The sequence below is a fragment of the Rhopilema esculentum genome, unplaced genomic scaffold (assembly GCF_057945365.1).
Source record: "Rhopilema esculentum isolate cy_ngs unplaced genomic scaffold, ASM5794536v1 HiC_scaffold_37, whole genome shotgun sequence".
Classification (NCBI taxonomy): domain Eukaryota; kingdom Metazoa; phylum Cnidaria; class Scyphozoa; order Rhizostomeae; family Rhizostomatidae; genus Rhopilema; species Rhopilema esculentum.
In genome coordinates, this window is record NW_028300848.1 from 1,508,476 (window position 1) to 1,521,256 (window position 12,781).

Below are 12,781 nucleotides of genomic sequence, written 5' to 3' on the forward strand. Positions count from 1 at the left end.
CAGGAAAAAGCTGATAGGGACGGCCGGAACCCATTTTAGAAAAATCCTAGCTCAGACTCGAGCCCTCAAGACCCAACGTAACTGGGGCCTAAGAAGGCTCTATCAAGACATTTATCAAGAAGTGAAATAAGGCTTGAAATCTTGTTTGCATACAGAAAAGTTCTACATGCTTTAAGGCTGTCAGAGAAAAACTTTAATGAAGAGTCATACCGTAGATTTAGCCGTCAAATACACTTCAATCGTATTTGACGATCGGTTTGAAGTCAAATCTTGCAACGCAAAATATTAAATCATGCAGCGATACTCATACAGAACAATTAATCACTTTGATCGAGATGAAGTCCCCTTCATAGCAACTTTTATCAAACTGTTGGATTTCAGAATATGAAGAAATGAGAGGTGAACAGTAAAAGTAAGAACAAGAAATAAAATATAATAAAAGGAGCCGATTTAATATCGATTTCAGCTTGTTGGACTCAAACAGGCGGAGATTCAGAGACAGGTGCATTTGCAATTCATTCATATTGTGAGATTCATTCCTACATATAACTAGAATCTGGGACTTTTTAGCATATGGCCTATTCCAATAGTTACAATCTTGACTGCCTTTGACAAACAATGCTCCCGGAGGATAATGAAGAAAAAAATGCCTCCATTGATTCAAGAAAATAAACTGGCCCGTAAATGTAAAAAGAAAATAACTCCAGCTGGCATTCAAATGCAGAACGTAAAATTAAAAAAAAAGAAAATTCGGAGTACCTTCTCCGTATTTCCTAGTGACGAATTAAAAGAAATAGCCTGTTTCAAAAGTTGATAGACAGTGAAGTGTTCTTTTTATTTCATCGGGTGTTTGGGAGTCTATTCCTATCAAAAAAAGTAAAAATTCCCTCTAACATATCTGAAAAGTCGTGGGTGGTTCTTCACTACACGACACGAAAATTATTAAACTTTAACTAATAGATTATCGGAAAAACTCATTAGAAACTAAAAGGATTTGATAAATTAAATGATAACATTCATGAGCAAGGGTAATGATAAACAAATTGTCGAAAACCATACCTGCCATGTTGATGGGGACAACTTCGTTGCTTTAACGTAACCCTTTATAAGAACTGGCGACCAGCAATAAACGGGGAAATCTAAGCCTGCTCCTGTTGTAACACGTACACAACGTGAAAGCGCTAATGAGTGTTTTGCACAAAGATGCAGCCGGCCAAGTTCATCTGATTTAGAAATACTAACTATTGTGCTAGTGAGCACCTGCTCTTGCTAATGTAGTTGATCGCGCGTTCATTTGCATATTCTTGGAACAGGCTAAATCGAAGCAAGCCTACTTTGCTGTTACACCAGACAGGATTTATTTCTAAAAGCAAGAGTAGGTGGTTTAGACGAGTTGCATAGAAAGCAAACAGTTTTTTTGCTATATAACAATACCGTTGCCTTTCTTACAAGCCTCTTAGATGATACGTTTCCTATGCTCATGAAGACGGGGGTAGCAAATATGCCTCTGGGATGTCAGAGCGCTCCTTCGAAGGAGACACCATCTCGAAAGGAGCTTCAGTTGTTCCCGGTCTATTGTCAAATACAAATTCAAAATTTTCACGTAGGCAAAAATCTAATTAAATTAGGTGCATGCTAAAAATTGACGAGTAGAAAAATGCAGGTTAGCATTGAACCGAATTTGCACCGTTGGCCAACAATCAATAGTTTGTGGTGAAAAGTTACTGGAATCTTCAAAGCTATGATATTCAGAAAATGCGATTAATTATCGCCTGACATAATGAAATATTCAAGTCATTCTTGAAGAAAAAGGGAACCACATATTGACACTCAATTTGATTCCTGAAGCCATGCCTTTATTAGGTACTAGGGCAAGGTAGTTGATGCTTTTTAAAACAAATACTATAAAAATGGCCATCATCCTTCAAGTAATTAGTCCGACAACGACATTTTTTCTGGACTCGAAAAAACCTTACTTGCATGAGTGTTATCACAAATGATAGGAAACATTAAAATCTGCGTACCTGCATCAGTTACTTGGGTTCAATGCAATCAATTCTTTTCTGCTGCCTTAAGAGGAATTGCACTCCGTCTCTATGTGGATGACATAATAACAATGCTGCGAATTGGGCAAAGCATAGCGGACATCTTAGGTTGCAGACGGCCTTTAATTTATTTCGATAACAGTCAACGCTTTTGCTTGACTAAACACCCCAAATCTTACAGCGTAAGACCTTGAAGATCTCGGGTACAACACCAAAAGGAATACACCATGTTAACGAATGTTGGATTAGGCTTTCAAAAGGAAATTACTCTTTCTGCTTGCTGCTGTAAAAGGAAATCTAGAAGAAAGGAGTCGATTGATTGTTTGATGTGCGATTTTGTAAATAGTCTATTTTTATACCCCTTAGTTGGAAATTTTCAAGAAAGTTCCTCCTATTGTGAGATGATTGGGTATCGTATTCAAATATTGATGAAATGGAAATGAGGTCATTTGACAATCGTTTAACTAATACAATAAAAAACCAGGCAATGTACCAATTCAGAACTCCTTTTCCCTTGAGCGCTCTGTGAATGCTCATAGATCAGACAATACGAAAACTACGCTGTTGTGATAACGTTATCTAAAACTCAGCAACAACGTGCCCGCGTGTGACTCAAGAGATAAAAACACGCTCTTCACAAACAAATTCAAATCACCATCTTCTTATCACTACTATGCTATTATTGAAGCTGGCTGTCTAATTGAAATGCTGCAGTTGTGAAAATCTTCCAAGGTCCTGAGTCTATTATTCTAGTTGATTATCCTGCAAGAAATAGCCTGACGCATCCCATTATACCTACCTGCAAACTTGTTTGGCTGGAGCACTTATCGTCAAAACAATCAAATAATAAAAACATATTTGACACATCCGTCTAATGAAGTAGGAACATACAGTGTTTGATCAACATATAGATGGTCGACCAACGATTTTACCGAGAAAGCGTCTATGACGTCATCCCAGCACTGCTAGTTCATAGGCGTTTCACTAAATCCCCAGCCAAGCACTCTCAAAATTTCATTGAACATTTTCCCCAGCATTCATATTCAGTAAATGTTGAGACCTTTTGACAGCCTTGTTCAAACACTTAAGATTTGTTTAAAGTTGTTTTCGCTATTGCAAATTTCGATATTGGTTAGAAAATTTTCAGTGGACTATGTTGAGACCGTTTCTGTTTAAAGTTGTTCAGCAAATTTCTGTATTGGTTAAAAAACTTTCAGTGGACTTTGTTGAGAAAATTATCTCGACTGAACAATGTTGAGACCGTTTGGCCACATTTCTCAACAATGTTCATTGCATGCATGCGTACTGACAGTTTTTGCATACGGTCTACTGTAAATGTGTTTCTCATTGCACATTAGGTAATATCCGTGCTGAACTTGCAGCTTTGGACCGTGGATAGGAAGAATTTACGCAATCGGCCTCTTTCATTAACACTTCACAAACCCAAGCTCATGAAGGAAACAGAGGACTGGGAATGGTACAGTAAAAGAAGACGTGAAGGCTAGGCCACAAAAAGAAGAAAGTCTAGCGATACAAAGGAATCTTTACCTGAAGTAAAAGTAAGAATGGAGTGACGACGAGATAAAGTTAGATTCAATAGTTTGTAGAAAGTTATTGTTATTGGAACATATTGATACTTGGTCAAGTATCAATCTGAAGTCAAATGTTTAGTTAAATGTTCGTTAACCCTTTGGCAAGATCACACTATACACGGCACAACGATGTTAAGCGTTGTTTATTGAAAATGTTGCGAGCGTTTGCCCGGAGGTTAATGTTTTCATACAGCGGACAACGAAAAATATGGTTCTAAAGAAATCCCTGGTCAGAAATACTTGCTCTTTCTGTAAATAGAGTAGGCTACACAATATTTAAAGCTTATTCTAGTTACAGGTTTAACTACAAAATTAAAATTAAAAACGAAATTTTAAATACAAAATCAATTTTCAGTATAATACTAAAGCATTGAACCCATCCTTGTTCATTCATTATTCTCTTAAGCGAAGTTTTATTTTGGTTGTTCTTTATCCCATCGAACATAGAGTGGAATGCTCCCCCTGAATGATTTCGAGTTTATTTCAAACGAGGTTGCTTTTGTTTGAGCATTTGAAATGTTATAACAGAGAGCTTGCTACTGCCTCTCAATCTAACTCCAGCTACCATTGCTCACTTTTACTTCTCCAATTTACATCATACTTTATTAGAAAAACTGGCATGTCTTAGTTGGGGCTCAAAACGCACTTCCAATTGTAGCATTTTAAGGAGAAACTACGCTTTTGTCAATATTCTAAAGTTTGTATTGTATCTAACAAGACAGAAATTATGGCTACAACAAGTCATAACTCAAAGATATAAGCGATGGGCAAAGCATACTTTTGCCAGGTCCATTACCACTGAACATTGATCGCCTAGAGGACTCATCCATGTTTGTAAACTGGTTTATCTGGGAAAATGTCAGCAATGGTTAGGTGAATCACTCTATACTACCGTGTGCAGATGACAAAATGTGTCTCTGTTCACATGAGCCAAAATCCATTTTCTTTCTGAAGCTAGATTTTACAGGTGTTCTCAACAAGACTGCTACTTAGGCTGCGTTTACGCGGTGCCGGAAAACTTTTGATCCGGATAAAATGTTATGCGGATTGATCGCGTATACACGGTGCCGAACAACTTTTGATACAGATAGACTTCCTTTTTACCAGAGTACGGATAAACCCTGAAAAGCAGCCTAATTTGGTTTGCGGTGCCACCATGTAAAAAGAATTGAAAATTAATGAATAAAAATGAATGAATTCTGCCAGGCACATACTTCTCTTCTTAGATGCCTTTTTAAGAGATTTTCTGATGTGCTGGATCCTTAAAGAGCTCTGATCAACAACAGAAAATAATTGCCGTTGGCGTATTCGAAACATGCGGTCATATCGTACTGCCATTGTCACATTATGCGGTGCAGTCAAAATCGCCGCTTCGCTATGAATCCGTAACAGAAGTTGTTTGGATACCCCGTATACACGATGCCGGATAACTTTGACATCGTCTAGCTAGAAGGACCAAAAGTTGTACGGGTAACCCAATCAATTTTGATACGGGTAGCCCAGTACTAGTGTAAACGTAAAGCCTTCAAGCATCGTGCAAACGCAGCCTTAGTTTGGGACGAGTGAAATGGCACCTTTATACTAGCTTATTACATAATACTTCATTTTTGTGTTTTTCAGAAAATCATTACATTTATGTGCCCTCTTTTCAATCACGGCAAGTCACACGAAACAAGCAACACCCATCTGCAAGTTGGAAGTTTTTTCATAATTAGGAGAAGACCTTAAGATTCGTTTCAAGGCTTTCTAAGTCAGTCTATAAGGGTATTTGAGATTTAGTCGAACTGGACCGGTTTCATTGGGAAAACGACCTTACAACGCTGCGAAGCAGGATCAGTGTTCCACAGTTGGCGATTTCTGGAAATGTCCAATCAACCTTTGTGGGTCAATGACACATTTACTAAACGCAACTTGAAATCGTAAGTAGATTTGCACTAGTGTGGACCCGTTTAAGCATGCCTAGCAGTTCCATCTGCAATGGCTCCAGCAGTTTGCGTTGCATCGGAAGACTTATTCTCGATACTCCAATTTGCCTCTAGAAGACATTTCAAGGATCTAGTAATGTTTTCTGAGAAGACATCTGCTACAACAGAGCATCAACTTAAGAGTGAACGCGAATCGATTGCTTAAAAAAATCACCTGCCATTTATTCACGGTGCTTGTTCCGAACTGTTGGGAAAGTGAAAAGCTGCACAAGATGACTCTTCTACCTAAGTGGAGTGTAATTTTCAATGTACGTGTTATGTTTAGGCAAAGGAAGAGAGAAAGAGAGAAAAGGAAAGCAGGAAAAAAGTAGGCCAAGTTGAAACATCAAGAATTTACAGTCTCCTTAAAGCAAGTAGCCGATTCATTAATAAAGATCTTATGAATAAAGAAAATCTGCCTAGCTGCCGAGTCTTTAGCAGTAAGCTACTATTTATATTTTTGTCCCTAAAAATCAAACCGTTTCTTCACGACTGAGGCGCTCCTTCTGGTGTGAATGGCCTCGTTTTAATGCCACATCCTAGGTCATAGAACGAGAGCAAAAGTTACAAAACATCGCTATCAATCTGAGCCATCCCACTTGTCATTAATCTTAATTAGATTCGGAGTACTTGCAGTTTCGAATAAATCTATCTAGTGAATGCCCAGGTGGAAAGTAGAGTCAGCAACCCACAAAATGAATATGCACTTTTCACTGACGTATCTACTAAAGTGCTTGTTCTAAATTTGAATTATATACGAATTTATTCAAAGGATAAATCAAATAACAGATGGAAATAACACACTTTTGCTCTGATGAAGCCCCGTATGCCGGGGCGATTATTAACCATTATGTATTTGCTTGGGTTTATTGTTGTTTGTGCTCGGCGCGTTGCGGCCTTTTCTTATTTTCTACGTTTTCACTGACTTTTCGCCGCAAGCATTCCTTTTGGAGTCCGTCGAGCAGCCTGCCAGTTACCGTGGCTTTTTCTTTATTTACATACAACAAATGGAAAGGCGGGATTTTCAAGTATAAGGTTCGAGTCTTACCTTTAGGAAATGGCGAAATTTATGCTTAGTAATTGATGACAGTTCCTAGCTGGTGGGATGAGGGTTCCATGGCCCAAAATGCCTACTTCCTGCAAATGAGTTATTTGATGCTGGAAAAATTTGCATCAGCTATGGCTAGTTTTGGGTGCCCGTCTGGGTGCAAAACACCTACAGATCTCTAAAGCTAAAGGAAACTTTGCATAACAGAGCCTTTCTCTTTCGCCAAGAGCATCGAATTTTCATCAAGGAAACGTCAACGAAACCCCATCCAGGTCCACTTTAAAGCTCAATGCTGATAGGATGAATAAGTGTTTGAGAACAATAGGAACAAAAGATATTGTTAATTGAAAACAGAGGGTTTTTATGATTATGTTTAAAGGTGAAAGGCTCGACCATGCTAAAAACAAAGTAGCTACGGCAATGCTTCATGGTACAGTCAAGTTTACAAAGGGTTAGTAAAATTGGGAAGGAGAAAATGGATGCTTTTAAGCGTGCTTAAACACCAGCGGTCAATGGCTGTTTCTAATGTGCTTCTAACTGTATTGGCAAACAAACGGTCATCACCAACACATCACTAACTGACAAAGAAGCAATGCTGAAAATACATCAAAATTCATTCTTATCTAAATTATTAAGCAAATAAATCAACGAAATCGCCTGTGTCGTTAGCCTACAAATTGAGGAAATTTGAGAAACTTCGGGAAGAATAAGCCTATCTGATATTCAGGCAATGTACAACGTGTGTGTTGTAAACAGAACAGCTTGAAGGAGACGTTTTCACCAGGTGGTTCTGATACACAACACATGATAATGAAAACTGTATGAGTGTTGAAGTCGTTGAAAACCTATTTCGCACTGATTTATTTACCAGACAGGTTATAACTGAAGGCTGTAATGGCCTAAATCGATAATGCCAACAACAGAGAAAGATGGCGAACATTGATTCAAAATGATTTTTCTGGTCTTATTAGTCATGATAGGATCTATTTAAACTAGTTCAGTGAATACCTTCAGATTTTCAGAGGGACAAAGAAAAACGATATGAAGTTGTAACAATATGAACATACTTTAGTGATCATTTCGTATGGCTAATTTGTTGGTATTTTATTCAAAATATCAAAATATCACGAAATTGATGGAGAAAAGGGATGAATTGATGCAGAGGAGCAATAGAAAGCAGGCAGATTTGTAAAGCGTACATTGAGGATCAAACTATGTCAAGGTGATAGGCAGATGATCCTTTTTTTAGGCAAAGGGCACTAGAGCCGCGGCTATAGCGGGGGCGGCACGGGGGGACACGAAGGCAGCACAAAGGCAGCACGTAGGCAGCAGTGAGGACTTGGAATTTGAAGAGTATAACAGTTCGCAGCCTTGTTACTGAAAATTTCTCTCATTTCGTTGTTCTTTTACTGTTAACATAATAGTAATATTTTATTTTGTTGTACAAAAGGAGAAATGAAGTAAAATCGCCTCTTACTTGAAACCTATCTTCATGTAACAATGTCATAAACAGGTTGGGTCCCTGAGCTGAATAGGAAATAGCTTGAATTGGGGATTATTCATTGAATTGTGAACCCCAGGTTGTGTCGTCTGTCGGCCAGCTAGCACAGTGCAACGACTTTTGGATCAAATGAGAGCTCTTTACACAAAACCAGACCTATCCGGTACGACTCGCTCCACAGAGCTTGGAAAGTCCAACTTCTTCGAATTTGGAGGAGTCCTGAAAATCACTTCCATTTATCCGTGAGGCGTACACCACAACACGTTTTGCCACCAGGAGTTATCTTACGAATCAACGACAGTATAGGCGTCAAGGTGAATCACTGGCATCAAAACTTGTTTCTAGAGTTAGCTTTATTGAGTACAGTGAGACTTCTAATTCACAAAAAATTTTAAGGACCAGCGTTACTCTCCATTGTAGAGAGCTATCCATTGCCTGTGCAAAGATTTGACAGCAGGATACCGATCGAGACAAAGCCCTTGCCCAATAGTTTGGGTATCCGTTACAAACAGGTGTCCGTTATCGGATAGTGTCAATTTATGAGGCATTTCACGGAAGATTAACTCTTTTTTAAGGATTGCTATTCAGAGCCTTGCAGGATCTTCGTGCAATTGTTTCGTTCAGCTCCTCTCGTAGTCAAAAATTAAAATCGATTAAATATCCAAATTAAGTACCCAACTGATCTATAAACCTCGAGCTGTTCCTTCTTGTCACAAGAGCCTATACAACTTATTATTCAATGAAACATGGAGAGATCAAAAGATCGATGTATATATCAAATGGCTTCATTTTCAGATGGCCAGAGAAAGAAACCTCTGCAAAACACCAAAGTAGCCATATCAAGCCACAGCGTGACGCTGTTATAAATAATAAATATGTAGATGATCTTATTGTGATCTATCCAGCCCCAATGTACTGTACATGGGAAATCTTTTCCATTCGCTCAATTCAAATCTTACGCTTTATTGCATTTTTGCGTTGGAAACTTAAAATCGCTATGACGAACATTCACGAAACTCTTCCAAAATAAATCGTCTCGAGACAAGAGCAGAGAACAAACTCTACAAAGAGGCGCTTTCTCACGAGCACAAAGCTTTCAAGGTTCAAACAAAGCTCAAAAAAGATGAGCGGATGCGAAAAGCTTGTTGTCTGGACTGCACATTTGAATGATATTGACACGTGATGGATAGATGATTGATCGATATAATGATAAATCAGATGAATGGCTGACGTTTAGGAATCTTCAAGGCGCCTGGAAGTCGAAAGGCAAGGAATTAAAACTGTGCAACAATCCCATATTGCCCACTATGATATCAAAAGTAACTGAGCAGGATGACAATCCTTAACGGAAGTCAAGAAAATGTGACTTTTGAGTTCAATTAAAAACATCCTTACTGTTTTTTTCCAAGGAAATGAAACAGTAACTGTGGCAGGGAATATGGTACAAGGGCAACTATAAACGTTTCTTTGAAAATTGACGAGCATTTTTACAATGCCAAACTTAAAAGAATTGCTGTCTCAAGCTCTTGATGTCAGAGGAAAGTAAAAACTGTTTCCGCAGCTGCTATTACGAAGAAAATATTGTTCTTGAGCAGAAACACAAAGCGTAAGGCTTGATGAAATGAATGGTTTATGCTAATGATATTAGCAATAGCAAGGAAACTATCAGGCAGCGTTTATACGAGACAGCTTTGGACAATTCAATTTCAAGCCGTATCTTTGCTATAGTTTAGGCTTCTCGTTTTCGTGGTAGTCAGGGATGTATGGAGTCATTCGGTGGTACAAAAATGAAAATGGCTTTAAAAAAGCAAATATTTTGATTCATACAAAAGCTTTTCGCCTGACACTCGGAGCATAAAACGACAGAACATCGAAAATAAAATCTAGGAAATATATATATATATACACAGAAACGCGAGCACATGACTGTAAATGTTGCCCAGCCAGTGCGACTTGACTATTGAAAATGTTGCCAGTGGAGTTCTTGGGTGAAAACGAACAGGCCTACAAGCCAAAATATCGTGCGGAATCAGAAACTAGAATGATACTTAGGAAACTTGGGTAATTTTTGAACTGGGGTACTAGGACCCAGGCCCAAACAGTGATAATTACATTATTTTTGCTTCTTTTCGTGTGAACCGGCCCATCTCTACTTATTTTCATCCTTGCATCGCCATTGGCTGCAGCACTATCAGATCAACAACTATTAGGCCTGGAATATCTGGATATAAAAGGAGGCTTTCTTTTTGCTTTTAGATGTCAAAGACCGGCAAGTTGACAACTTGACACTATAGTGACCATAGTGACAGTACAGCATATTTCTTTGCTTGAAAGCAAGAACCAACGTTTCGGTTCCTATCCGTATAAGCAAGAAGAAAAAATATAACTTAGATAGTCTAACTAAACCCCTCGACTTACCTTCCATTTAGCTGTCAAATTCTCAGTGAAACGGGCTCTTTGTCCAAAACAAGACTACCTTTGACACGAGTCAGCCTCGAAGGGGCGAGTGAGATGTCGCTCTTACATTTCTATCATGGATTTGTACACTTTCTAGCAACATTTCAGGCACCGCTGAGCGGGGAGGGGGGGTCTAAAAAAAGTGGGGACTGGTGATTCATAGGTAAATTTTTTGCATTTTTGGCAAAAAGTGGGGATTCACGTAAGATTCAAAATAGGACCTGCTTCGTCACCGGCCTAGCTTTGGTACGGCTAGTAGTCCTAAATGGAACTGGTCCTTCGGGTCCAGTGGAAACGCAAGACCTTACTGTCGCAGTTACAAATGAAACAAGTATCGTGGAGCTGCAACCTCATAGTCTAGCAACAAAGATGTAGTCATTAATGGCAGACGTATACTTTGTTTATATAAGTTTTGCAAGCTCCGACTCTTTGGTTGGAGGGAGAACGAGCACATTTGAAACTATGTGGAACACGTTAAGAATGTTTCGTTATCAACAGGACACCCAAACAACCAACGTTTTTAGGAAGAATATTTGCTTCTTTGAATCTCTGCCACTGGGTATTTGCTTTGAAAATACAATTAGATATTGTAGAACCATTTAGGGTGAAAACCTTACGGTTTTTATGTCTCAAATAGGTCTTTGAGCACTAGGTGCTCAACCAAAGAAATACAGAATAACTGAATGGAATTTAACGAATGAGCTGAGCAGCAAAATTGTAGGGAAATCGGTACCTTAATTTCGTTGCAGACAATAAGCGAGCAAGACTTTAAATCGTCTGGTTTTTCTTCTGAGGCATATGGGCGGCATTTTAAAAGTACAGCTTTAAGAAAGAAAATCCTTAAGTTATGCAACAAAGGCCTAGTGTCGTGAAAAAACAGAGAAAAACAGATGGGAAAACATGATAGAGGAATGGCTTTTGTGTATTAGGACCAAAATTAGGTCTCTTTTGACCCATGATAACAGAAGTGAACAGGATCATCAACAGTTGCACAGTAGAAGTCGAAAAATATTCATTATTAAAGAATGCTTCAAAGAGAAATGAATTTCACGTTGAAAAGTTGATATCATCAAACGAAATGAGTATTTAGACACCTGTAGCTGGGTTGAGACGAACCAAATGTATCAAAACCGGAATGGGGGTCCCGGTCGGGGTTGCAGTTTACACGGATTCAAGTTGCAACCATGATCGGGAGTTTAGGGATGACTATCGAGCATCTTAACCGGTTTCAACGCACGTATACATGATCAGGAACGCAATCCTGACCCAGTTTCGCTATTTTTTTCCGTTGAAAGGGTTATATGGGCGAGAATAAGAGTACCAAAGTAGGCCGTAGCAAGAAACCCCGACAATCTTACCAATCTTATCTTACCAATCGTACCAAAAAGTGACAAGAAGCAGAATAATACTCATCCTGAAACAAATTTGCAGGGAGTGTCTCATTAAATCTATTCCACAAGCATGGATGTGCCTGTATAGTGATGGGCCTGTAGGCCTGAATCTACCTGAAATATTTCTTAATTGGAGAATTGAATTGAAATATTTTTAAATTTGACCAACTCCTTACTGAAACAGAGTGGATCGTTGAAACCAAGGTTGCCCCTTTTCCTCCTCTTTCAAAACCAAGAGAAAACCTAATCAACTTCCGTGTTAGCAAACAAATCATAATGCTAAAGGATCGGTAGACGACTTGCTATGAAATGCAGCTTAGTCACACGGGAACAGAAAGACCATTAGTTAAAAGGTCAGATTTTTGAGACAATGTTGCCGACGAAAAAGTCTGGTTTTCCTACCTTTTCAGTGGCCCTATCACCACTTTCCAACAGATAGTGGGGTCTACGTTCACATGTATCAAGACTAAAACATGGATCCAGTGAAGCAGTCAATAATATCTGGAGAATTGTAAGGGTTACAATGCTAACCATTCAGTTATGCGAAAATTGCACTTCAAGTATGAAGTCTCTAAAAACATTGGTTTGAAACAATGAAGCGTTGGTTCGGTAAGGAGGGAGGGGGTTCAGTAAAAGGGAAAAAGAGGCGTGAATTATCGTTTTGACTGTCGTAGCCAGTCAAGTTTCGAACGCTTCAAAACAGGTCCGAAAGCTTCGACATTAACTGGGCAGTTGAAGTATTACTCCGCTTCAGCTGTCATCGAATCCCACGCCAACAATGAA

At 38.8% G+C, this 12,781-nt stretch overlaps 1 protein-coding gene across 1 annotated transcript in view; it reads right to left on the reverse strand.

Annotated features, from left to right (window-relative positions):
• LOC135684918 (cyclic nucleotide-gated channel rod photoreceptor subunit alpha) overlaps nt 1–12,650 on the reverse strand; it is a 39,073-nt gene extending 26,423 nt beyond the window's left edge. The window contains exon 1 of the mRNA XM_089115880.1: nt 1,060–12,650. The gene's annotated coding sequence lies outside the window, so the exon portion shown is untranslated. The remainder of the gene's footprint in view (nt 1–1,059) is intronic.
• Between the last annotated feature and the right edge of the window lie 131 nt (nt 12,651–12,781).